Consider the following 2811-nt stretch of genomic DNA (forward strand, 5'->3'; position numbering starts at 1 on the left):
AGCTGGGATTACAGGCACACGCCACCATGCCCAGCTGATTTTTTGCATTTTTAGTAGAGACGGGGTTTCACCATGTTGACCAGGATGGTCTCGATCTCTTGACGTCGTGATCCACCCGCCTCGGCCTTCCAAAGTGCTGGGATTACAGGCGTGAGCCACCGCGCCCGGCAACGGCTACTCTCTCTACAGCTCTCCGCCTTCCACCACGTCTCACATGGAAAAACAGAACGCCCAGGAGTGGCCAAGGCCAAGCACCGGGCACCCGTTCCGCACAGGGCACCCATCTGCTGTGGCCTCGGGCCAGTTCACCTCCGCAAGGGCCAACATCCTTCATCCAGAAAAGGGGTAGCCCAAGGGGACCTCAAAAGAAAGACTTTAACCCCCAGAACTTTGTAAACGGGGCCCCAGAGAAGCTCACTTGGGTCCACTCCCACCTTGTTAAGTGCCTTCTTGATTGAATCAATTCCTGCTTTCGCCGCGTTGTTAGGTCGTTACTTTGAACGCTCCCCCCTCCAAAATCTATGTCCAAAAGCCAAAACCTTGGACATCTCACAGTCAAGACTGCCTTCCGGTAAAACAGGGACAGGATGAGATAAGAGGGCTCCCTCCCGGGAAAGCACGTTTTCCAGGGGTTGGAACTGGGGAGCAGCGGAGCCCGGCACGAGGAAGGAGGTGGGGGGCGACGGCGCCCTTGGACAGGGGTGGGGTCTGCAGGACTTCAGGACCGGGCAGAGGAAGCACGTCCCCGCACTGGGGCTGTGGCGCTGCGCTCCGGGGACCCGCGGGAGCGAGGCTGGGAGACTCCCAGGGCCGGGGAGAAAATGGGAAACAGCACGAGGCGGGAGGACCGGTCCGGAAGCGTTTGCAGCAGGAATATTCGCCGATGGGAGGTGCCTGCACAGCCCTAGTTCAGAAAGACCGGGACGGGACAAGCCTCAGGGCGACTTTAAATTCAAAGGGAAGCGACCCACAGACCCTCACCCAGACGTCTCAATTGGCTCTGTGTTGAGAAAAGACAGGACCAGCCTCAGGGTGACTTCAAACTCAAAAGGAAGCGACCCACGGACTCTCACCCGGACGTCGCAATTTGCTCTGGGTCGAGAAAAAGGGGCCAAAATTCCCAAGTCTGTGGGGACCCTACGTCCCCGGTGTAGTAGCACCAGAGGCCTGAGAAGCGCAGACAAAACAAACAGAGCGAAACTCACGCGCCGCGGTGCCACCATCAGTCCATACCGTCCACTTCCGGGCCTGTGCCAATCAGCGCCGGACAGAAGCCAGGCCTCGACTGGACCCTCAAGGAGGTGGGCGGGGCCTGAGTGAGGGCGGGAAAGGACGCAGAGAGGTGGGCGGGCCTCAGTGCGGAAAGGGCCGGGAGGAAACTGCCAGAGGCCTGGGAAGGGGCCTGAGGCGTGAGGGTTCCGCGGGGGCGGGGCCTGAACTTCCCTCTATCCGGCTCTTCGGGTCTGCGTGTTCCGAGTTTTAGAGGCAAAATCCGCCAGGGGGGTCTGGAGCAGCTCAGCAGTCTGAGAAATAGACCTCCCTCAGAAGTCAACGTGGGGCGGTAACTGAATCCAGGAAAGTTCCTTGCTATTGAAATTCATTTTGGCAATTTAATTCCAAAGCCTTGAAGTTGTCCAGGGCAGGAAAGTAAACTAGACGGTGAAATGCAAAGCCTAGCTTGAGGGAAACTTACAGTTGCATGCTGACGGTCCACAGAACAGCGTAGAAATCCTCTCTCTTTTCTGTAAAGTCTGAGCCTGCCCTGGACGGCAAGGCAACCCCGGTGAACCGCAGGTACACCTCTAGAGGGCATTCCTGAATTAGAAAATCTGAGAAAGCTGGAAGACCGAAAAAAGAGGAAGAAATAATCAACACCTGCGGCGCCTGCTTAACTCTGAGACATTCTCTATTGTTCCTTATGCCTCCCCCAATTGATAAGACCATTGCACTTTGTAACCGACCTTGGTCAACCTTGTGACTCCACACCCTATGACCCCCCCACTCAGCTTTTTTTTTTTTAAGACGGGGTTTCACCATGTTGGTCAGGCTGGTCTTGAACTCCCGACCTCAGGTGATCCGCCTGCCTTGGCCTCCAAAGGGCTTGGATTACAAGCGTGAGCCACCACGCCGGGTCCCTCTCAGCTTTCAAACCTATGACTCCCTCCCAGCTTGCAGAAAACTGCCCTCAACTGTAACTCCTGTAACTTTCCACTGCCTACCCCAAAGCCCATAAAACCAACTCCTATCCCACCAACCCTTACTAAAAATACAAAAAATTAGCCGGGCCTGGTGGTGCATGCCTGTAATCCCAGCTACTCAGGAGGCTGAGGAAGGAGAATCGCTTGAATCTGGAAGGCAGAGGTTGCAGGGAGCCGAAATTGAATCACTGCCCCGCAGCCTGGGTAAGAAAGTGAGATTTTGTCTCAAGAGAAAAAAAAAGTGACTAATGTCAACTGAAGTTGGAAAGCACCACACCCTTGCGCACTCACAAAGACATGACCCTCTGATATGGCTCCAGACAAAATCCACAGGTTTAAAAGTCTTAAAGGTCAGGAGCGGTTGTCCACGCCTTTAATCCCAGCACTTTGGGAGGCCCAGGCGGGAGGATTATCTGAGACGGAGTTTGAGACCAGCCTGACCAACCTGGATAAACCCCATTTCCACTAAAAATAAAAAAGTAGCCAGGCGTGGTGGCGAATGCCTGTAATCCCAGCTACTAGGAAGGGTGAAGGGGGAAGATTCACTTGAACCTGGAAAAAAATGTTGAGATGAGTTGAGTTGAGATGTACCATTGCACTCCAGCCTGGAAAA

The 2811-nt window shown here is 54.7% G+C and overlaps 2 protein-coding genes and 1 pseudogene across 4 annotated transcripts in view; 1 reads left to right on the forward strand and 2 right to left on the reverse strand.

The window, feature by feature from the left end:
- LOC108295644 (zinc finger protein 845-like) overlaps positions 1-1299 on the reverse strand; it is a 43261-nt gene extending 41962 nt beyond the window's left edge. The window contains exon 1 of the mRNA XM_037734676.1: positions 1206-1299. The gene's annotated coding sequence lies outside the window, so the exon portion shown is untranslated. The remainder of the gene's footprint in view (positions 1-1205) is intronic.
- LOC119469431 (zinc finger protein 160-like) overlaps positions 1-2811 on the forward strand; it is a 609418-nt gene that overhangs the window by 153838 nt on the left and 452769 nt on the right. The window lies entirely within an intron of this gene.
- LOC119469433 overlaps positions 1-2811 on the reverse strand; it is a 50380-nt pseudogene that overhangs the window by 16960 nt on the left and 30609 nt on the right.

The sequence above is a fragment of the Cebus imitator genome, unplaced genomic scaffold (genome assembly GCF_001604975.1).
Source record: "Cebus imitator isolate Cc_AM_T3 unplaced genomic scaffold, Cebus_imitator-1.0 Scaffold654, whole genome shotgun sequence".
In the NCBI taxonomy this organism is placed as follows: Eukaryota; Metazoa; Chordata; class Mammalia; order Primates; family Cebidae; genus Cebus; species Cebus imitator.